General features: G+C 35.7%; 2 long non-coding RNA genes and 1 pseudogene across 3 annotated transcripts; 2 read left to right on the top strand and 1 right to left on the bottom strand.

Annotated features, from left to right (window-relative positions):
- Nucleotides 1-2,967: 2,967 nt before the first annotated feature.
- LOC125250126 lies at nt 2,968-4,963 on the top strand. Its single transcript, XR_007180725.1, has 4 exons — nt 2,968-3,388; nt 3,481-3,562; nt 4,454-4,498; nt 4,626-4,963. It is a non-coding gene; the product is annotated as an uncharacterized LOC125250126 (long non-coding RNA).
- Nucleotides 4,964-8,073: 3,110 nt separating this feature from the next.
- On the top strand, nt 8,074-11,924 carry LOC125250119. 2 transcript variants are annotated; one of them, XR_007180723.1, is made up of 4 exons: nt 8,074-8,475; nt 11,390-11,521; nt 11,631-11,765; nt 11,904-11,924. It is a non-coding gene; the product is annotated as an uncharacterized LOC125250119 (long non-coding RNA). The 2 variants fall into 2 exon arrangements; XR_007180722.1 differs by lacking the exon at nt 11,904-11,924 and having other exon boundaries at nt 11,631-11,874.
- Nucleotides 11,925-19,017: 7,093 nt separating this feature from the next.
- On the bottom strand, nt 19,018-21,412 carry LOC125250107 (annotated as a pseudogene).
- Between the last annotated feature and the right edge of the window lie 2,292 nt (nt 21,413-23,704).

The following is a 23,704-nucleotide window of genomic DNA, read 5'->3' as shown; positions in this document are numbered from 1 at the left end:
TGATTCAGATCAAACTGTGTTGAAGTGAATCTGTCCTGATTCAGATCAGACTCTGTGCTGAAGTGAATCTGTCCTGATTCAGATCAAACTCTGTGATGAAGTGAATCTGTCCTGATTCAGATCAAACTCTGTGTTGAAGTGAATCTGTCCTGATTCAAATCAAACTGTGTTGAAGTGAATCTGTCCTGATTCAGATCAATCTCTGTGTTGAAGTGAATCTGTCCTGATTCAGATCAGACTCTGTGCTGAAGTGAATCTGTCCTGATTCAGATCAAACTTTGTGTTGAAGTGAATTTCTCCTGATTCAGATCAGACTCTGTATTGAGGTGAATCTGTCCTGATTCAGATCAAACTCTGTGATGAAGTGAATCTGTCCTGATTCAGATCAAACTCTGTGTTGAAGTGAATCTGTCCTGATTCAGATCAGACTCTGTGCTGAAGTGAATCTGTCCTGATTCAGATCAAACTTTGTGTTGAAGTGAATTTCTCCTGATTCAGATCAGACTCTGTATTGAGGTGAATCTGTCCTGATTCAGATCAAACTCTGTGATGAAGTGAATCTGTCCTGATTCAGATCAAACTCTGTGTTGAAGTGAATCTGTCCTGATTCAGATCAGACTCTGTGCTGAAGTGAATCTGTCCTGATTCAGATCAGACTCTGTGCTGAAGTGAATCTGTCCTGATTCAGATCAAACTTTGTGTTGAAGTGAATTTCTCCTGATTCAGATCAGACTCTGTATTGAGGTGAATCTGTCCTGATTCAGATCAAACTCTGTGATGAAGTGAATCTGTCCTGATTCAGATCAAACTCTGTGTTGAAGTGAATCTGTCCTGATTCAGATCAGACTCTGTGCTGAAGTGAATCTGTCCTGATTCAGATCAATCTCTGTGTTGAAGTGAATCTGTCCTGATTCAGATCAAACTGAAGTGAATCTGTCCTGATTCACACCAAACTCTGTGAAGTGAACCTGTCCTGATTCAGATCAAACTCTGTGTTGAAGTGAATCTGTTCTGATTCAGATCAAACTCTGTGTTGAAGTGAATCTGTCCTGATTCAGATCAAACTCTATGTTGAAGTGAATCTGTCCTGATTCAGATCAAACTCTGTGTTGAAGTGAATCTGTCCTGATTCAGATCAAACTCTGTGTTGAAGTGAATCTCTCCTGATTCAGATCAAACTCTGATGAAGTGAATCTCTCCTGATTCAGATCAAACTCTGTATTGAGGTGAATCTGTCCTGATTCAGATCAAACTCTGATGAAGTGAATCTCTCCTGATTCAGATCAAACTCTGTATTGAGGTGAATCTGTCCTGATTCAGATCAAACTCTATGTTGAAGTGAATCTGTCCTGATTCAGATCAGACTCTGTGTTGAAGTGAATCTGTCCTGATTCAGATCAGACTCTGTGTTGAAGTGAATCTGTCCTGATTCAGATCAGACTCTGTGTTGAATTGAATCTGTCCTGATTCAGATCAAACTGTGCTTAAGTGAATCTGTCCTGATTCAGATCAAACTGAAGTGAATTTGTTCTGATTCACACCAAACTCTGTGAAGTGAATCTGTCCTGATTCAGATCAAACTCTGTTTTGAATTGAATCTGTCCTGATTCAGATCAAACTCTGTGTTGAAGTGAATCTGTCCTGATTCAAATCAAACTGTGTTGAAGTGAATCTGTCCTGATTCAGATCAATCTCTGTGTTGAAGTGAATCTGTCCTGATTCAGATCAGACTCTGTGCTGAAGTGAATCTGTCCTGATTCAGATCAAACTTTGTGTTGAAGTGAATTTCTCCTGATTCAGATCAGACTCTGTATTGAGGTGAATCTGTCCTGATTCAGATCAAACTCTGTGATGAAGTGAATCTGTCCTGATTCAGATCAAACTCTGTGTTGAAGTGAATCTGTCCTGATTCAGATCAGACTCTGTGCTGAAGTGAATCTGTCCTGATTCAGATCAAACTTTGTGTTGAAGTGAATTTCTCCTGATTCAGATCAGACTCTGTATTGAGGTGAATCTGTCCTGATTCAGATCAAACTCTGTGATGAAGTGAATCTGTCCTGATTCAGATCAAACTCTGTGTTGAAGTGAATCTGTCCTGATTCAGATCAGACTCTGTGCTGAAGTGAATCTGTCCTGATTCAGATCAGACTCTGTGCTGAAGTGAATCTGTCCTGATTCAGATCAAACTTTGTGTTGAAGTGAATTTCTCCTGATTCAGATCAGACTCTGTATTGAGGTGAATCTGTCCTGATTCAGATCAAACTCTGTGATGAAGTGAATCTGTCCTGATTCAGATCAAACTCTGTGTTGAAGTGAATCTGTCCTGATTCAGATCAGACTCTGTGCTGAAGTGAATCTGTCCTGATTCAGATCAATCTCTGTGTTGAAGTGAATCTGTCCTGATTCAGATCAAACTGAAGTGAATCTGTCCTGATTCACACCAAACTCTGTGAAGTGAACCTGTCCTGATTCAGATCAAACTCTGTGTTGAAGTGAATCTGTTCTGATTCAGATCAAACTCTGTGTTGAAGTGAATCTGTCCTGATTCAGATCAAACTCTATGTTGAAGTGAATCTGTCCTGATTCAGATCAAACTCTGTGTTGAAGTGAATCTGTCCTGATTCAGATCAAACTCTGTGTTGAAGTGAATCTCTCCTGATTCAGATCAAACTCTGATGAAGTGAATCTCTCCTGATTCAGATCAAACTCTGTATTGAGGTGAATCTGTCCTGATTCAGATCAAACTCTGATGAAGTGAATCTCTCCTGATTCAGATCAAACTCTGTATTGAGGTGAATCTGTCCTGATTCAGATCAAACTCTATGTTGAAGTGAATCTGTCCTGATTCAGATCAGACTCTGTGTTGAAGTGAATCTGTCCTGATTCAGATCAGACTCTGTGTTGAAGTGAATCTGTCCTGATTCAGATCAGACTCTGTGTTGAATTGAATCTGTCCTGATTCAGATCAAACTGTGCTTAAGTGAATCTGTCCTGATTCAGATCAAACTGAAGTGAATTTGTTCTGATTCACACCAAACTCTGTGAAGTGAATCTGTCCTGATTCAGATCAAACTCTGTTTTGAATTGAATCTGTCCTGATTCAGATCAAACTCTGTGTTGAAGTGAATTTTCTGTAAGTGAATCATGATGATTGTGAATGTGTTTTTCAGTGAGGAATGAAACTGCAGTGACTTCCAAACTCAGGTGAGTTTCAGCTGATAAACATGTGTCTGATTCACTAATAAAACACTGATTCAGATCTGATTCAGACTCAATCCAGTTTGAATGTGAACAGGCCTTTGTTTTCTGTCATATTGTCTGATATTTGTGATCATTGTGTGTTTTAAAGATGTTCTGGATGAAGTGACTCCGTCTCTCCAGCTCTCAGGTAAAACATCAAGAGCTTTAAACCCTTTCATCTTCAATATTGATTCATCATTGTTATTGATCAGATGATTTGATATTTGATCACTTGTGTAGATCAGTTGTGGTGGCTGTTTGCTGTCTTCATCATCATCTTCATCATCTTCATCTGTTTCATGCTGCGTAAAAGGATCTTCAGGTGAGTCCAGACTGATCTTTCCTAACATTGTTCTTCAGTCTTCATGTCTGACACTAGTTCACAAGAGCTCAGCTCATCATCAATCACATTTTCATTCATTGTATTAGGTTATTTAATGTCTATATAACCTGTCACAACAGGATTCTATGAATTTATATATGTGACCTGTGCTGGCAAAATGAGTCACAATGAGCAAATTTTTAAAAATGAGTTATTTTCACATTTTCTATTAAAAAAACTGATAATGATAATTACTGATAATTCAGTTCAATTGGTACGGGAGTGGTAACAGTGAGCAGTGGTCTATAAGTATCAAAGAACAACAATAAATATTAGATATACAGCTAAATCAATAACTCACATAGGCAACAATCCAGGTTACATGATTAAAGTTGTTGCAGTATTAATTTGTCCATAAGATAACGAAAGCTCACACATGGCATTAGATATGAAAGACGCCATTTTAACGTGTCATTACAGGCAGATAAAGACACTAAAGATAACGTAATATATACACAAATATAAATCACCATCCAGAGATATTACTCGCACTGTAATGATACTCAGACCTTAGTTATATATAACAAGTGAACTTTAACACTATATGCGCTAATTGGATTGCCGAGATGGCGAACAAATGATCTGGTGGTAAATCAATAAAGTACACAAATCTGCCTTCAAACACATCGAACAGATCACAGGATAATATGAGTAATAAACAACTTACATTCTGGTCATTAACTCACATAAGTTCACTACTCAAGTAAAAGGACATAAATTCTGCATCGGAGCATTCTTGACTCTCTTGCTGACCGTGAGGCTCTGACTGATATTCAGTAAACAGCACTCTGATTGGATGAATCCTTCTTAACAATATTCTGATGTTTTCAGACGGAAGCACGGTTCATCTGTCAACGTGAGGATGATCCAAAACAGGTGAGTGAATCAAACTGAGAGAAACACTTTTACTGATTTTCATTTCAGAGATTAATTAGATAAATGATGATGTAAAGTATATCTGATTTAGATGAATCTGAACTGAATCTGAATGTGTTTCACGCAGGGATCTGGTGAAGGTCGGATCTGATGATCCTGGTTCACTGCAGGAATCTGAAACGATTCAGAGTCCAGATGTTGATCAACATCATTAAATCATTTTAATATGCACTCGCGCCTTATATAAATAAGCAGTACTGGCGAATTTCAATTGTCTCATTATTCTGTACATTTTACAAATATTTGGGATGCAAAATAAAGCCACAAATTTGCGATATATGGCTCCAGCAGATTTTATTTTTTAGCGATATAAGAAAACTTTTGAGACAATGCATTTTTTTAGGGATGACGTCATCACGCACACCATTTTATCATTAAAAGGCCAACTGGATGGAAACAGCATCAAGACAGGAAATTTTGCATTTTTTTTTTTTTTTTTTGCGCATATGCTTTGTTGATTAAAAAAAAAAAAACAGCTGAAAAACTTAGTTGGAAACTTGGTTAATGTCACCAAATAAAGTGTGTTTTTGGTTGTGAGGGAAAGATAACCTTTTTCATCTTCCCAAACAAGTTGAACCCAGCGTTTAAGGGAACAGTGGATGCAGTTTGTTTTTCCGGGGCAGCGACGGAGCTGTGCACGTGACACATGTTTTGTAAACAAGTCCCAGTTCGACGCTGGATTTAGTTTTGGTTTATTTTTGAGAAGAAATTTCATGGAAAGGAAACCGAGACGCAGAAAATTGTTTTTGTTTTCTTTATTTTACAAATAATGTTTTGTTTTTATTATGAGTGTACAAAAATAATAAGCCTAGATAACCCTTCACAGATTCGAATGGTGTTACTCTTATGACCATAAATCTCTTTTTTCCATTTTTATAAGAAAATTCAAGTGATCGCGCCTCACGCGCACACACAACAAAACCTTTCAGTTTTAGAAACATCGCAGCCTGTTAATTGTCAAAATAACATACAGTCAACCAAATATATAAAAAGTTGCACTGCTCATTTTAAATACTATGTGTACAATCAAAGTGTTTAAATAATAAATATAGTTTAGCATCCAAATACATGGTGAATATGGAAACATTTGGATTTGTGCCAAATAAGAGAGGTAGATTATAACGCTGTTTCTGTTTCAGTTTACCTTTTTAATGAATTAATTTTGGCTTGACGTTTATATATTATACATTTCATTCTTGTTCTGTTCTGAATTCCATTAAGTTTAAAGGATTTGTTGTAGAGTGAGGGAACTAAAATAGCATATGTAGTGGATATTTGTCTGATCTTGATGTGAGATATATATATATTTGAAATTGAGAACCAAATGAGAATTGCTGAGACCAATTAAGGTCTTAATGTTTTTCCGTTTTGTTCAAGGCAATTAAAGCAACAGTTTTTCAATAACAGTAGAATATGTAAATGTATGGTGTTTGGGGTGAAATGCACGATAATTAACATGATAATAGACAGCTGGCTGAATTTATTTCTCTACATGATATGATTATATTCAGATGGAAATATCATGCATCAAACCCTAATCGTCATATTTATAATCAAACAGTCATATTTAAAAATATGATATTAATAATATCATGTAATAAAATATATATTTATTGTTTCTACTGTAAATCTATAAATTAAATTATGGGATCTCCTTCAATGCTTTCAGAATCTTTAATTTTTAAAATAACTTTGTTTCTATATTTTTGTTTTTTCTATTTTAATGACAGTATATTTATTGAACAAATATGTATTGTTTAATTTATCAAAATAAACAAAGTAGTGCAAACTTTGCTAAAGTGATTAAAAAGTATTACCTTAGACATCATTTAAGTAAAGTATTTGTATATGTGTGTAGGATATTTTCCCCGTGTGTCAGTGCGGTAAAAGTCCCCCTCACCACTTTCACATTCACAAGATTTTTAAACAAAATAAACCACTTGATTTGAATATTATATCATTTGTCAGTTTTGCAAGATCAGCTTCTTCATTTCTTGGACTCTCACATGTGAGATGAGTCAAATCTCACACTCCTTAAACAGCTGAAAACTTCCCTCCTCAAGACGACAGCTCCCTTTGATTCTTTTTACCACAATTCTTGTCACTCTTTAATAATCTGTCACTTTACATTAAAACTGCATCAATATGAAGATTTTAAGTCTCTTCTTAAAACTCATCTCTTATTTATTATTTCATATGGTCAGAAGCAGGTGCATTGTTAATATTTTGTACATTGTTGTCTGTGATTGTGTTTTGTGTCCTAGTTTTAATTACTCTATTTGCTTAAACTCTGAACATCACTTTGACCAACAGCTGCTGTTTTAAATGAGCTTTATAAATAAATATGACTGACTGACAGATTGTAAGATTAGTTATTTTGTGCACATTTAACTGGGATCCGTTTTTGTACTTTAGCAACCAAAGCAAAATTGACGCCTGTTTTCTAGCAGGCTACAAATACACAGTGCTTTATATAGTGATTTATTGTGTATTGAATTAAAGATAAATATGTGCTGTCCCAAACACCCAAATGTTACCAAACAAGGTGTTTTGGCTCAGTTTACAGATAGCCTATGTCACACATTCCTTCATTATAATATAAACTTGTTTCATGTTTAAATGAAACATCTTACAAAAAATGTATCATGTGTTTGGCTGAAGTTTTTTAATTCATGGCAAGAAACCAAACTTAATTCACCTCTAAATATGTTTTAGGATATTTTTTTAAGTGTGAATACAATTATCTGATAAAACATTTAAAAAATAAAACTTTTGGATTTGCACGTTTGCACGTCTTTTTTTGTTATCTATCAAAATGAAAACAGAGTTTAAATAATTCAGTTTACTTCATGACTTCGCTCACTCCAGCAGAAGAGTGTGTACGCTTTGAGTGTAGGCTATAGTTTGCACACATTTATGTCAAGTTTATTTATTTTTTATAAACCCCTATATGTGCGTGGAAAATTGCATAAGCACATTTCAGTGATTTTTTTTGTGCGTGCGCAACGTTTATACATCAGGCCCTGGATCAGGGAAAACTGGAGCTGAAAAAGAGCATCTGGAAACACCATGATCGACAGATCAGCTCAAACTCTCAGATGAAACAGTTCTCTGTAAAAAGATTTCAGTGATCGATCATGGAGATGCAGATCTTGGAGAAACGATGTGTGTAATTGATGAATAATGAAGCTTGTTGAAGCTCCAGCGACCTTCTCAAAACTCCAGATTATAAACATGAATGTTTTGTTTTCTGTGTTTCATCTTATTATATTCCTGTTTGTTTGTTAGTTTGAGAAAACTAAACACTCCATTGAGTTTTAATGACAGAGTTGATGTGATGACCTACTTTCACATGATGAGAGATTTATAGCTGTCCTGTTCGAGACTACTTACAGGTGTTGATGACATGAAAATGAAAATATCAATTCAAAACGCGATTTCTTAGAATCTGAGACTGGGTTGGACACCCAGACAACCCACTGCTGGTAAAACCTCAGACTGACAGTTTGTCGCTACTGTACTTTAAGTTAAATTTTTGCATTTGGCTCCTCCCTCTTTTTCATCATTTGACCAATCACAGTCTGTCGCTGGGTAAAGTTCCACAAGTAGAACTGAATGATTAGGCTCCTCCCGAACCTGTCAATCATCCTTTCGAGGAAGCAGCAGGACCGTCCCAATTCCCTCCTCTTCCCCATCCTCTGTTATTCTCGGTACCGGCAGATTCTCGAGCCAAGCCTCGGGTTCGAGTCTTCGAGGACAGCAAGTCAAGTTCGTTCAGCATTAAACTGAATGTGAGGTGAGCTCGTGAACTAAATCTGCTCGAGAACGCGCTTCTGCAAATCCAGGTGAAGTTTCATTCTTCTTTCTACGGTTTCATTCTTCTCTCTTCAGTTATTGTGGCAAAGGATCCGCTTAAGGTATGAAATATATTTAATATCTACATGTAAATATAGTTTGGCTCTGATCCTGAAAAGTTTTTTATGATTAGTAGGTTAATAATATTGTCCAACAATATTCTTGAAGAAAAGTGAAAAACACCATGTGACTCTTTTGCCGCTCTGCGAGTCTCCGCTTATCTCGACACTTAAGTGTGCGGTTTGATAAAAACCTTCTACTATTTATGAAATACTGAAAAAGTGTCATAAATGCATATAATACCTAATAATAAAAACAAATGAAAATCTAGCATATATATATAATATAGCTTTTAGTTGTTGTTTTCAGTACATCAGAATGGGTTGTTTATAAATGTCATACATTTTTAACATGATTTACAGAAACACACCCACTAAAATGTCATTCAGTGTAACAAAATATCTTGTCAGGGATATTTACAACAAAAATCTATTCATGCCATATTAAAGACTAATTACTTTTACCCCAAATGATAATTACTTGTAATTTTACTTTTTTAAACTTTGCCACTATCCGAGGTTTTACCAAATAATTGTTTACTAATTTAAAATGCAATACAATTTAGTATGATCACTTATTCTTTTATATATTTTAATATGTACAGGTCAGAATAAGTTGCTTTAATTTTTACATAAATATAAGTGTTACTCTAAATGACAAGGGAACATTATTTGAACCACATTTTGACATTTTATTCCCCTAAAACTTATTTGAGACCTTAAACATAGCCGTTTTACTTGCATTTAATGTGATTTCTATGTGTATAAAATCACTTTTGTAAATTTCTATTGATGCGGACATCTAAATGTGTTTATAGAAATACAAACGCTCATTCTTCAATCTTTTTATGTACACTAAAAAACCTGAAATAAATCTGGCAGCAAAGTTTAGATTCCCTTACATTACAGCAAACAACCATATAAAAATACAGTCAAATACAACTATTTACACTCAAAATGAATTACAGTATATTACTGTTGATAATTGCTTATTAAACTACAAACTAACTTTCAGGTTAAACTCTGTAAATTTAGGGTTTTATAAAGTTATTTTATAATAATTCTTTGTCTGTCTACAGTAAGTTACTTTAAAATTATATATTTTTTCTGTGTACAATAACTAAGAAATGATTTATAAAAATGCAAAAAGTGCATTAATTCAAAAACAGATGTTTGTATATTTACAGTTTTAATTTTTCTTTTACAGATTCAATCTCACAACTTCTTTGACCGATCTCTAAATTAAGTAGAAATAGCAATAATTACAGCCAATTTATGTTAAATTAACAAAATATAAGTAAGTTTTAATCAAAGGAACCTGCACATTTACAGTATTAGTTATTTTACAGAAACATTGTACAGGTATAGAACAGGGATGGACACTTTGGAGGGACACTGTCCTGAGTTCAGCTCCAACCCTAAATATATATATATATATATATATATATATATATATATATATATATATATAAGGAGAGTGGGGTAAATTGACCCACTCCCTTTATTTTGGCAACCATACCGTGGAGCAGGAAAATTGCATCTGGAAATGCCATCATTGTCAGAAATGTGTTTCCGTTTTCCATTAGCTCAACCATATTGTCATGTGACCTTATAACTTTGGAACCACCCACCATTTCTGCCACACTGTGAAAGAAGCACGTGGGAGGAGTGGAGACACCATTTACTGTACAAATAGTTTTTGGCTTATCAGGGTAAACTTAAACAGATGTAATGCTGTTACATCAAAACAAATTTGTGCAGGTCTAAAAATATTTATGATCTATATTGATGATTTAGCAATGTATAAAATCATGCAAATTATTTAGCTATTATTTTTCCAAAATGGCTGCTATGGGGCAAAGTGAGCCAAATGCAGTGGGGTAAATTGAGCCAGCATTTTAACTTAACCCACCATAAGTCACTGAAGTTAGATTAAATCTCTGAAGTATAAACTGGTATAGTTTCAATGTAATATTACACAGCTTGTTAGTTTATCTTTTTATCTTTCGAGTTTATTTGATACTAACAGCAAATCCTTCTCTGAGAAGAACCAGAAGATGATTAATCATATTTATCTTTCCACTTTTATTCCCTAATGGATGAACATCTTCAGCATCACAGGCCAAGAGCCAAAAATGTTGCTGGTTTCAGTGACATTTATGTATTCACTCTAATTTAGTTTTTATTTAATTTCACAGAACAAACTCTGTTACAGTTTTGGTGTTCAACATTTTGATTCAGAAATGCAAACAACTGAATATATTGAAATTGAATGTTGTTTGAGCTTTAAGAAAGGAAATGTGACTGTGTAAAATGAAATTTGATTATTAATTTAGTTTTTAAAAGAGGTAAATTATCTTTCCAATGTCACATGGGTTTGATTCTGATTTAGTTTGATGGTCAGATGGTGCAATTTACCCACTGACTCGGATCAACTTACCCCTAACTTGGGGAAAATTGAGCCATGTGAACATTTTTTTTATTTTTTTTTATTAAGAAGCCATAAAGCCATCTGATAATTTAAAATGACAGGAAACATCCTGGTTTACTTTAGATACTCTCATTGTATTTAATTACTGATAAAAATGTTTTCTTTTACTTCAATGAAAGGTTAGATTTTTATATATATTTTTTTTAATGAAAGGTCAAAGGGATAAACAATGCAGATTACTTTTTCAGCCATTTTTGATCATATTTACCAGGGGTGCCAATAATTCTGAGCACATCTATCTATCTATCTATCTATCTATCTATCTATCTATCTATCTATCTATCTATCTATCTATCTATCTATCTATCTATCTATCTGCCTTTTCCTGAAAATATTCTGACTGTACATCATCACATTTTTCTATCATTTTAAAATGTGTATTGTAAAAAAAGGCTTCTTTAACACATAATTTCCTCTGTTTTTCAGTGTTGAATGATGGACGTCATGAATGTGACGTGTGCAGAGATTCAGACTGAAGACGGGTTTGAGTTCAGAGTTTCTTCTGACAGATTCACTCAGTTCAGTGAGTTTGACTGTGAGCAGCTCTGGTACTCAAAGGTGTGTGTTTCTGTCAGACTACACGATCACACACACACACACACACACACACACACACACACACACACACACACACATTATATGAATATCTTGTTTTTCATTTAATCAGGATGATCGTCTGATGGCAGATCCATCAAATCCTCACAGACTGATTGATCCTGTTATTTCTGCCTCATCCGATCGTCTCATCACTTCATACTGCGTTGATGAAGTTCGTCATGAGATCCACTGCTATACTTCAGGAGTAAATGATTTCTCCCTCAACATCACAATTATCTGTTTTCAAATGGAAATGATAATGCTCTCACCTGTAGAGAGGAAGGGCATGAGATAAACTCATACATCATTGAAACCCTAAAAATGTTGCTGTAATTCTTTTCAGTTGAGAATGGAGACCCTGTTCAGAGGTGAGAGACACTTCAGTAAAACACATCAAACTGTCCTGATTCAGATCAAACTGTGTGTTGAAGTGAATCTGTCCTGATTCAGATCAAACTGAAGTGAATCTGTCCTGATTAAGATCAAACTGAAGTGAATCTGTCCTGATTCGCACCAAACTCTGTGTTGAAGTGAATCTGTCCTGATTCAGATCAAACTGAAGTGAATCGGTCCTGATTCAGATCAAACTGTGTTGAAGTGAATCTGTCCTGATTTAGATCAAACTTTGTGTTGAAGTGAATCTGTGCTGATTCAGATCAAACTCTGTGTTGAAGTGAATCTGTCCTGATTCAGATCAAACTGTGTTGAAGTGAATCTGTCCTGATTTAGATCAAACTCTGTGTTGAAGTGAATCTGTCCTGATTCAGATCAAACTCTGTGTTGAAGTGAATCTGTCCTGATTCAGATCAAACTGTGTTGAAGTGAATCTGTCCTGATTTAGATCAAACTCTGTGTTGAAGTGAATCTGTGCTGATTCAGATCAAACTCTGTGTCGAAGTGAATCTGTCCTGATTCAGATCAAACTCTGTGTTGAAGTGAATCTGTCATGATTCAGATCAAACTGAAGTGAATCTGTCCTGATTCAGATCAAACTGAAGTGAATCTGTCCTGATTCGCACCAAACTCTGTGTTGAAGTGAATCTGTCCTGATTCAGATCAAACTGTGTTGAAGTGAATCTGTCCTGATTCAGATCAAACTGAAGTGAATCTGTCCTGATTTAGATCAAACTCTGTGTTGAAGTGAATCTGTGCTGATTCAGATCAAACTCTGTGTTGAAGTGAATCTGTCCTGATTCAGATCAAACTGTGTTGAAATGAATCTGTCCTGATTTAGATCAAACTCTGTGTTGAAGTGAATCTGTGCTGATTCAGATCAAACTCTGTGTTGAAGTGAATCTGTCTTGATTCAGATCAAACTCTGTGTCGAAGTGAATCTGTCCTGATTCAGATCAAACTCTGTGTTGAAGTGAATCAGTCCTGATTCAGATCAAACTCTGTTGAAGTGAATCTGTCATGATTCAGATCAAACTCTGTGTTGAAGTGAATCTGTTCTGATTCAGATCAAACTCTGTGTTGAATGTGTTTTTCAGTGAGGAATGAAACTGCAGGGACTCCTAACTCAGGTGAGTTTCAGCTGATAAATGGTGACTGATTCACTAATAAAACACTGATTCAGACTCAATCCAGTTTGAATGTGAACAGGCCATTGTTTTCTGTCATATTGTCTGATATTAGGGCTGTCACGATATTAGATTTTTCACACCACGGTTATTGTGGCCAAAAGAATTCACGATATTGATATATCGCGATATCTATAGAATCCAAATTTAAGGCTTTTTAAGACCTGAAGAAATAAAAATGAATTATAGCCTAGTAGCCAACACATTAGGGCTGTTACCAATCAAATTAAATTATTATCAACAAAATCCATCTTTGCAATACAGAGGTGACACAGAATGACAAGTGGCATTACTATATTTACACAGCATTTACAATTTGTCTAAATAAATTTAGTTCATTATTTAATTCACTATTTAACTTTTATAATTAAAATGTATGATACTGTATGAAACTAAACCACCAGTAGGGGGCAGCAAGTCACTGTCTTAATGAGTGACTGAGTGAGTCATTCATTCAACCGATTTGCTCAAATGACTGATTAATTCAGGAATGAGGCATGTGACCATCTTTATTGAATGGGTCATTTAATCATTAATTAAACTGTTTTGTTCAAAACACGGATTTAGTGGACTCTGTTCTGCCATTGATAATTTTGAAATTTTCATTGGTGAAATAAAGAAAAAAACAAACAATATTAACAATGCTGTGTCTAAAATGTTACTCGCATTGTTCATTTAACAATAAGTTTGTGATTATTTGGGGAAAACGACACTCTTGCTCGTGTGATATTGTAATACAATTACATGATATCATATGATATAATGACAAAAACTCCTCAGGGCAAAAAAATGCCCGTGAATATATTGAATTTTGAGGGCATATAACTGCATGCATAGCTACATCACACTGAATAAGACGAGTAAAGAAAACGAGGTACTTATTAAAAGAATCACCCTTTATTTAAATATATGAACACAGAAAATTGCTGTTAACAGGTTAATATAACATTTCCCATTCCATGACTAGTAAAATAATCGCAATTTACTCTCTGTAAAATGGCGTAATCTGCAGGGCGATGGACACGGAGGTGGGTAAAAAGGTCGGTGTTGTTGCCACCCTTCAAACTGACTGTAGCTAGGCAAATCCTGCAGATTGGGCTGTCTAAGGTGCCGAAAACTCCCATACTGTCGAGCTTACTTTTTTCGGGTGTGGAAAGAGCCTCTTCTTACTCTCCCGCTCGGACGACATGGTTCTTCTTCTGCTGTGTGCACTGCATCATCTTCTTGTTTGACAGGTGTCAATGTTAAGGTGCAATACTGCCACCTGAGAGCTCAACTAGGTACTGCCGCTGGAGTAATTCATGTCATGATATCATAAGAGTCTTATTTATTTTAAATATTGTGGTTATCGGCAATTCCGGTATATTGTCACACCCTAAATTAACACAATACCGATATTGCTTTGAATATCATGATTATCGTCAATACCGGTATATTGCGACACCCCTAGTCTGATTCACTAATAAAACACTGATTCAGATCTGATTCAGACTCAATCCAGTTTGAATGTGAACAGGCCTTTGTTTTCTGTCATATTGTCTGATATTTGTGATCATTGTGTGTTTTAAAGGTGTTCTGGATGAAGTGACTCCATCTCTCCAGCTCTCAGGTAAAACATCAAGAGCTTTAAACTCTAAAATTGATTCATCATTGTTATTGATCAGATGATTTGATATTTGATCACTTGTGTAGATCAGCTGTGGTGGCTGTTTGCTCTCTTCATCATCATCTTCATCATCTTCTTCTGTTTCATGCTGCGTAAAAGGATCTTCAGGTGAGTCCAGACTGATCTTTCCTAACATCATACTTCAGTCTTTACATCTGACACTAGTTCACAAGAGCTCAGGTCATCATCAATCACATTTGCATTCATTGTATTAGGTTATTTAATGAATCTGTCACATTGTGGAACAGCTTTCTAGAGTATGAATTTATATATTTGTGTAGATTTTGGTGTAAGAAAAAAAGAGGTGAAAATATAATTTATGATTTGACCTCTAGCAGTCAATGACATCTGTCATAAAGTCAGATTTAATTATTAAATCACGGGACAGATCTCAAGTTTAATTTTCTTTTTGAATAAACAGAACATACTTTGAATATGTGATAATAAGTGTCGGTGTGTTGTCAGATGTTTTCAGAGGGAAGCGCGGTTCATTCGTCAGCGTGAGGATGATCCAGAACAGGTGAGTGAATCAAAATGATTGAAAGACTTGAACTGATTTTCATTTCACAGTTGAGACAGATGGATGATGATCTAACATACAGATGATACAGATGAATCTGAATGTGTTTGACGCAGGGATCTGGTGAAGGTCGTATCCGATGATCCTCGTTCACTGCAGGAATCTGAAACGGTTCAGTGTCCAGATGTTGATCACTATCTGATGCTTTGAATCAACACCACAGGTTGTTTTTAATATTTATAATAATTTTTCCTTCACAATGAAGAACAAAGTCGATTTCCAGACCCTTCACCGTCTCTGTTCCTCTCTGTTGAAATGAGCTTCTGATCTGCTGAAACTCTCATAAAGAAGCAGATCATGAACTGATCATCTCTTTACTACTAGTTACAGTAGCAAATAAACATGAATGAACATCAGAAGGAATGATACATATATGCACTATATCACATATTGATTATATTTCTAACTAACCTGTTGGCGACGTCTTCATTATTTAATGAATGTTTTAATAAATCTGTCATGAAAATATGTTTTTATTAGCCACCGTTTAAATGTATATATTTCACCATGAAACTGGAATAGATAAATATATATCATTAGAAAATTGCATTAAAAACTTTGCAATTTAAATGTGCATCTCAGTTTTATGCCCTGCATAATTTTAGAAAGCTTATAGGATTGAGATCAGGACAGAATTGTGAAATCAGCTTGAATCGGTTAACTCCAGCAGATCTGTGTTTCTGCAAATAACCTAGAAAATATAATTTTTCTGAAGAAACAAAACATGAAAATATAATAAATCTCAGCACTTGAACTGAACACTGAAAGCTGCTAATGTGAACATGAGTACAGTTCAGTTTCTAAAAACTGCAATTATATTTTTAATTTGAGAGAATATTTATCTTAATTTTATTAAAGTAAATTTTACTCTTTTGCAGCAGTACTGACAGACTTTAAATACAACAAAAGAAGTAATTTAATTTTTCCCCTTTGACACTTTTCTTTGTTTTAGCTCCTCCAGTTTAAAGGGGGATACCAGTGTGTGGGTGTTTGTGGCTCAGCGTGCCAACTAGATTTTTATCAAGAGCTGAGTAAATTATTTTATACTAACTCATACTGACTCATTCTGTGTATTATAGCTCTTCAGTTTAAAGGGGAATACCTGTGTGGGTGTTTTTGTGTGTAAACTGGCTTTTTATCAAGAGCTGAGTAAATTATTTTATACTAACTCATACTGACTCATTCTGTGTATTATTGCTCTTCATTTCAAAGGGGAATACCTGTGTGGGTGTTTTTGTGTGTAAACTGGCTTTTTATCAAGAAGAGCTGCTCTGCAATCACTTATTCTATGCAATCTAACCCTAAACTTGCATAGCACATGTTTGCATGCTTAAATCTATCTTTTTTTTTTTTTTGTCATGGAAACGTAATGATTAAGGAATTGCGTGCATTGGCACAGTTATTTGAGTGAAGCAACAGCTCCAGCACGATGACAACAAACACCACAGAAAGACTCCTACAGAAACACAAATGAACATCTTTCCCTTTTCTCAGAAATGCATATATATAACACTTATTTTCAAAATTACTCTCCTAAAACAGCACTACGCAGTTCATGCTGGGAGCTAACCTAACCCTAACACAGAAAGTGTTTAAGCAAGTTTTAAAGTCACTTTTGCAACATATAGTGGATTGAATGGAATAACATTTAGTGCAGATGACAATGAAACTAAAAATGAATAGTTCTGTTGTTTTAGCTCCCTTTATTTAAAGTGAGAAACATCAAGGATCATGAGGTTTCTCAGATCTTCTGATCTTCAAAACCTCGTCATCTGTCTAAGGAACGATGGTACGATGAAACACTGTCCTCCTCCTCCATAAACACCAGCAGCATTTGATCTGTTTCCCAGCTCTGATTTTTGTTGAGTGTCCAGCAGGAGGCGCCAAATCCTCTCATTCATTCTCTCTCTCTGTGTGTGGATGTGTGTGTATTTGTAAACATTTTAATGAACACAGAATATGAATTCAAATAATGTCTAATAAATGTTGGTTTAAAGCACTTAATTAATGACATTTTCCCTTTATGGTGACCTAATGTAAAGTGAGAACTATTTACTCCTAATGACCAGTTAACAGTTTCTTTATTACGAGCTAATTAAACAATAATAATTGTAATAATTACAGTGAGCTGCAGTGGTGACCGATAAAAGATGCTCTTTAACCTCGAACTTTTAATCAAAATAATGAATCACCATGCTGACATTTCGGTCCCTCCCAGATGAAAAAAAGTACACTTAAGTGCATTAAAAAATACTTAAATACAAGCAAGTACATTTGTAGTACATCCTTTATTTTGGTGCTAAATAAAAGTGTCAAAGTTATACACTATAAATACACTATTTTAAAGTATATTTGTACTTCAGTAGTACTTCACTGCACTTGGAAAAGTATACTAAATACCAGCACTACTTAAATTGATTTTTAGTGCATTGAAATAAAGTATACTGCCTTAAAAATATAGAGATTTATAAATAAGAGTTTTATTAGTGTATTTGTTAAAAGTGTGCTTTGAATGCTTTAAAATTAGTTAAATCTTAGTAGACTTTTATGTAGTAATCCTAAACTTAAATGAAATTAATTTTATCACAAATATATTACTAATGTTCTAATTATAAGTACATTTTCCCATCTGTGGTACTTAAGTGCACTAAATATAAATGCACTATTTATCACTAACATATAGTTTTTTAGTGCATTGAAATAAAGTACACTACCACAAAAATACACTGAGGAGTTTTATTAGTGTATTTGATTTAAAGTGTGCTTTGAATGCTTTACAATGCAGACTTGATGTCTGTGTCTTAATAATTACACTTCAACTGAAGATCAGTGAATCAGACCACTAGATGATGATAATCATCACCTGAACACATGTTCTCTAAATCTCTCTTGCCATAATGAATGTGTGTTATAAACACACAGTTACAGCAGCAGAGGAAAACTAATGTAAACGTGTTAATCCGTTTTCCTTCATCGGAATAAGGTCATAAACAGCTTCAGCATAAACCGATCATCACAGATAGATTTTTGGCCCTTACACCAATTTTGCCCAGCATGTAAACACATTAACCTGCTTTCTGTCTGCTTATTGAAGTGTGCATGTTTGATATGACAGATTTAAGTGTATCCAGACAGAGCGAGTATTTTGCAGTACGGGAGGAGGAATATATCTCAAACTCTGACTCTTTCTTTACTTAAAGAATGATAAAAGTGTGTTCTCATCTCGTGCAGCAGCAGTCCAAATATTGCATCTGTAACTGCAGGAGAGGATCATATATGAGCTGTTATACGAGTTTCTCGCTGACATGAGATTAAATACTTCAATCACCAATGACATAAAACATGAAACAATATGAGCGAATAGAGAGTGTTGTGTTTATGAAAATGACGTTTCATTCATGCCACGTCAGGCCTGGTATTATTATAAAATCTGAATGATAAGAGGCTCAAACACACTGAATACCTTAACAGAAGTAAGTAAGGGCTAAACAGTTCAGTGAGAGTGCTAAGAAGAAATAAAAACAGTACCTCAATAACTTTAATACCCTGCATTTATTGCATTTTATTTTTATTTTCCATTTTACCAGTTAGTAAGCACAGTATGTCTATCAATTTTGCTCAACACCTTTATTATATCCTTATCAGCTCTTTGAATCAACAATGGTTTATTGAAACTTGTCTCATATGCGTACATCTGTCTATACTGCGGTGAGCTAAATGAAGGAACGCACTTGTGATTTTAAAATGCAAACAACATGTAAAAAAAGCACAGGGTGTTGAGATGTGTTTTCAGAAGTTCAACTGTTAAAATGTATTTAAAATGCGTTTTAATGTCTATGACCAGTTCCGCCCAGTGTGCCGCCGTGTGCCTCTGGAAACAGGAACAGAGGAACATTCTGTGCAGCAATAATCCCAGCTGCCATCAGTAGTTTTGCACCACAGGTATTTTTCACCATGTTTGCCACAGGGGTGATTAGCCTTGCAGGTTTTGCCTCTCACAGTGGAGTAGCAGTCATCAGAAGTACAGCACTCGTGTTTATTGCCATCATTTGTGTAGCACCATTGCTGGCTTTCACCATATTTGGCACAGGCGTTGTTGTTGCGGCAGTACTGCCCGTTTTTAGCCTTACTTCTCCACAGCGGAGGACTGCAGTAATCCCAGCCGCTAGAGATTTTGTTACACCAGTAGTAATCCTTGCCGTATGTGCCGCAGGGGTGATCATCCTTGCATCGCTCTCCTTTATACGTGATGAGTGAGTACGGGGGTGAACACGCTATCTCTGTCTGGCCTGAGGAACACCTGTAGCTCTGGAGATTGTCTTTGTACAGACAGGGAGAAGAGCAGCAGCGCTTGGTTTCTCCTCCTGTGTAGCAGCGACAGCCAGAACCAGAGTCAGACATGCTTGAGCAGGGCGAGCCATCAGCCGCAATCTTGCGTTTCTTTGGGTCTAACTGGCATTCAACAGATTCTTGTCCGTAATTAGTTATAAGACAAACTCTTTCAGTAGAAACCTTCAGGTTTTCTGTCACAGTGGAATAAGCGCTCCTACTGTTGAAGGTTAGTTTTACACTCATGTCAGTCATCTCGACATCCTCTCCAGGTAATAAGCTATCAGTGCTGATTGATTGGAGCGCATTAATTGTGTCCTGCACATCTGGGGTCGCTGGGAGACCGATTAATTTCTGAAATCCCTTCTTAACCTCCTTTAATTTATTATTGTCCTCAAAACAATCATCCACAAAGATCTTAATGTTTGAGAGCTTATAGAGTTGATTGAGCTGATTGTTCAGCTGTGAGACACTCATCAGGTTTACTTTACCTCCCGGCAGGTTTTCTCCTATATAGCCGAAGGAAAAAGACTCGTCATCATCATTGTGTTTATAGCAGACAGCCGTCCAGATGTGAGAGGGCACCGTCACCCTTTCTGGCTCTTCAGAGATTTCCTTCTGTGGTATTTTTTTTATTTGCATCAGGTACTGTACCCGTGACAATGTAGGCTACTGCAAAATCACTGTTGAGCTTCTTTTTCAAAAATCTCTTCAAAGTGCTCTCCCAGTTATTCCACTGGATACGGTTGAAACACGCGTCCATAGGTGCTGCATTGGTCAGTGTAAATGTTGCTGTACGGCCGTCATCGGTGCATGAGAAGCTGTTGGGGTTCAGGTGTCCTCGATCATATCCAGTGTCTCTGTAGTCGCTGCTGATGGCTTGTTTTCCTTTATAAGTATCTTGATTGTTTTTATTCTCAGGGACCATATAATTAATTGGGGAGTTGGGTTCAGAAATCTGCAGAAGGAATATGTTATGATGGTTAGTTTGACGTTTTATTGCTTGTATGAAAACACTTTCATGTTTTTCTAAACATGAAAGTGTTTTGAAAGTGAAAAAGTTTTGTTCTGACAGTCTCAACAGTTTTACTTTATAAGAACTTTTATATAACTTTATATTTCATAAATTATTTGCAATGAGAAATCTGAATGAAGACCAATAATTAAATTAACTAAACACAACTGTGTTGTTTCTTATGAAATGCAGAGCTTATATTTTTGCAACATTGACAATATGTTTCTATTAATTTGAAGCTGTTTTGAAACAATCTGTATTGTATAAAGTGCTATACATGTGATATAAATGTGATGACTTGATCTGACTTAACTGCTAATGGTATATATTTTATTAGATAGTGAAACACATAGTTACCTTTGGCTCTAAGTGCCACTTGTTTGTCTTTCCAGTAGTGGCTGAGCATGAAGGATCCAGTGTGTAGGCGCTGTAGAGGGGAATCCGGTGAGGAACCGAGTACAGAGTGGCGTAGTAACCAATATTGGAGCGTGTCATCACATCGGGATACACTAGTTTCTTTCTTTAACCTCTGACAGATTCTCTTGGCATTCTGATCCATTCCTCCTGGTTCTGTGCGTTTGTAGAAAAACTTGCTACACTCACCAAAGGTGTCGGCCACTTCTGCCTGAGCACTGAATGCTCTCAGCACAATACAGGTGAGCAGACCCAGAACAAACATGGTGTGAAGCTGGTCTTGTGTTTGAGAGACACCAGAAGCACAGCTGCCTTAAATACAGTCAGAGTCAGTGATGATGTTGAGGTGTGACTGAAATTAACAAATGAGAATTGAGGAATATGATGGGATCTTCGCTTCATCATGCTTAAGGCACTAATTTTAGAGTATGAACAGAAACACTGATTTACTGTGAAACAAACAGAGAACTTTTAAATTCTTCTCAGAAATATACACTAAATGCACAGTTTGCGATTTCCACTTCAGTTTTCTAATTCATGTTGTTTCACTTCTGCATCTGGAGCGAGAAGCAGGTTTTCCTCATAGTCAGAGCATCTCTGTTTTCTCCTGCTCCATGATCGTTCAGCGCAGGTTTCTCTCAATAGTGAGCGGGAATCTGGAAATGTAAATCCTGGAGTCATTAGAGATCACTTTGAAAAATCTCTGTCTACGCTGTTCTTGGTGAAACTCAACTCAAGATTCTTTTTTTTTTTTTTTATGGTGGAGAAAACTAACTGTCCCCAAAGTGTGTCTAAATCGAGTCTGAATGCACCAAAAGGGTAAATGAAATTAAATTGCTGTCTAAATTTATAAACTGATGACTTCTGAGTTACAAGCTGAAGTAATCAAGGAATCCAGATTTGCTTTTACCTAGTAACAGAAGGGTTTGCTAAATTATAAATATGAAGAACCAATCATATTGTAGAAAAAATGATTCAGTGAATCATGTCACCTTTACCATGTTGAACTCCTTTTGCTGGTGTGATTCTCTCTGAAATTGGTGATTAAAGCATGTTCAAAGGTATTGTCTGGAGTCTGTCTGGTTAGAGGAACACTAGAGACCTTATTCCCATGTGATAGTGTGCTGTTCTCTCTACATGTTTGCTTTCTGAGCGTGAATATAGATAAACACAAGATAAACTCTGTTCAAGAGCCAGAATATGAGCGTCTTTCTCCTTTAATGATTCAACATGCAGTGCAGTTTAACATGGACAGAAAAGCCGGCCATTGAACAGAGAAAAAACATCAATGTTTTCAACAGGGTTTAGGAGGATTGACTCAGATGCAATATAAACTTATGTTGAGCGTTTGCTGCGCCATGAGCTCCTGGAAACACGTCAAAATAAAAGTCATCACACAGGAACCTACACAGAATATCAAACAATCAGGAAATATTTGTAAATGCAAATGTCTGTCATAAATTATACACAGCCTCTAACAGAGGCAGAACAGATAGTGTTCATAGGGGCGAGACATTGTCCGACTCAGTAAGAATCCCCTGGTTCCCCGGTAAAATGTTCCGGGGGGTAAAATCCATGTTTTTGGCAGGGTTCCCCTGGTAAAATTCACATTGAAGGGGCTAAATATCATGTCATTTGGGGTCGCTTCAACCCATGGTAACACAGAAAAGTCAGCTGACTATAATTCTTAAGCATCTTGTGTGGTCAGAGTAGCCAAATTTAGGTGTCAACCAATGCGGCCACAGCACAAATTTATAAATATATTTGGATATATTTTATAGAGGTGAAACATGAAGATCAGAAGGAATGTTGAAAGATACAGAACAACTTACTGAAATGAATCATGTCTCGTAATCAACCACTGAAAGACATCAACAAAACAGCTTGAGGACCATAATGTCACGCAACATCACATTTACCTCAGAAAAGACATTCAGTGAGCATGAACTCTAGAGAGGAGCATATATATATATATATATATATAATTACGTTGTGAAAGTATGGACCGCGAGGGTTTATGGTGCCATTTGGGACAGGGCCATAGAAGATTACTCACGCAAATGTGAAAAAAAAATAAATAAAAAACACGTTATTGAATGAGGACTGAGAAGCTTTAGGGGTGTTTATGGAGTCCATCTACTTCATGTTTGATCATCGTTCTGAACCCCATCCGGACATTTCTCAGCTTTTTGTTTAAAATGTTTACTTTTTTTTTTTTTACTTTTTTTTTTTAACTTACCCACATTTAAGTGTTGATACACTGAAAAAAAAGATTTTTGATGCTGTTCACTTTATTTAAACAACTTATTTTGATTCAACACCATTGTATTAGGTTTCTAGTTCAAATTCAATTGCTTCATGTTAAATTAATGTAACCCACCACAAGTGGGTGAATAACTGGCCACAGGCTGTAGTAAGAATGTATTGCTTGTACAAGCTTTTATTCACAATAATAAATACCAAATTTTGTATAAAACAATTAGATGTTTAAAACACGAGTACACATCATTCAGCAAGGAGAAAGAACAAAAACAAAACAAATTTATGTCATATCTGTGTC

Source organism: Megalobrama amblycephala, linkage group LG1 (genome assembly GCF_018812025.1).
Source record: "Megalobrama amblycephala isolate DHTTF-2021 linkage group LG1, ASM1881202v1, whole genome shotgun sequence".
Classification (NCBI taxonomy): Eukaryota; Metazoa; Chordata; class Actinopteri; order Cypriniformes; family Xenocyprididae; genus Megalobrama; species Megalobrama amblycephala.
The sequence above is the reverse complement of the archived record's forward strand: the minus strand, read 5'-3'. Positions and strand labels throughout refer to the sequence as shown.